The sequence below is a fragment of the Oryzias melastigma genome, linkage group LG17 (genome assembly GCF_002922805.2).
Source record: "Oryzias melastigma strain HK-1 linkage group LG17, ASM292280v2, whole genome shotgun sequence".
Lineage (NCBI taxonomy): Eukaryota > Metazoa > Chordata > Actinopteri > Beloniformes > Adrianichthyidae > Oryzias > Oryzias melastigma.
Window position 1 is genome coordinate 2,276,883 of NC_050528.1, and position 1,072 is coordinate 2,277,954.

The 1,072-nt window shown below is 45.1% G+C and overlaps 1 protein-coding gene across 1 annotated transcript in view; it reads left to right on the plus strand.

Annotated features, from left to right (window-relative positions):
• Positions 1–1,072, plus strand: part of LOC112139403 (serine/threonine-protein kinase WNK4) — a gene marked incomplete in the record, with an annotated part of 24,823 nt that overhangs the window by 5,730 nt on the left and 18,021 nt on the right.

A 1,072-nucleotide genomic window follows, 5' to 3' on the forward strand; every position in this document is an offset into this window, starting at 1 on the left:
CGGAAGGCGTGTCAGCAGGGTTGAGGAGATCCTCAAAGTATTCTTTCCACCGCCCGACAATGTCCCCAGTTGAGGTCAGCAGATCTCCTGAAATTATATTTTATTTTTTCAAAGGGTGAAGTGAGACTTTGTGGCTCCGACTGGGTTGTAGTCAGAACTGAACCCGAATGACTCTTTAAGAGTTAAAGGTTGCAGACGGCTGGTTTACATGGATTTGATGAACAACTTTCCTCAGACAGATGGATCTGGTGGATCAGAGGAATAGAAATCGATTCATGATTGAATGAAACTTTGTTGATATCACACTTTCCCCCTTCTCTACGATACTAAAGTGCTGCCGTAGAAGGTCCTCAACCCCTAAGCAGGACCCATACCTGCTCCTTTGAGCAAGGCGGAACAGGCTGAGCACTGCTCGTGTCTACAGAATGACCTCCAGAGGGCCACTGGTGTGAATGTCTCTACCCAATCAGGAACAGACTTCATGAAGGTGGCCTGAGGGCCCCACGTCCTGTAGTGGAGGATGAAGGAATTGAAACAATTGAATGGCCTTCACCATCCGCTGACTTAAACCCAATAGAACATCTCTGGGACATTATGTTTGGGCCTATCAGGCGCCGCCAGGTTGGTCTTCAGACTGTACAACAGCTCAGGGATGCCCTCACACAGATCTGGGAGGAAATGCCACAAGACACCATCCGTCGTCTCATTAGGAGCATGCCGCCACGTTGTCAAGCATGCATACAAGCTGGTGGGGGGGTCACACAAGATACTGAAAAGCATTTTGAGTTGCAGAAATGAAGTTTTGGAAAAAATGGACTAGCCTGCCACATCTTCATTTCACTCTGATTTTATGGTGTCTACACAATTGAGCCTCTGTAGACTGAACACTTTTATTTCCATTAAAAGACTTGGCATCCTTGTGTTCCTAAGACACTGCCCTGTCGTTATTTGTATAGATATCCAACTTCATCTGAGATCTGATGTATCTAATGTGTATCTTTAAAGTGCTCCTTTCATTTTTGAGCAGTATATAAACAGCAGTCAACAATAAAATCCATAACAGACTAATAAT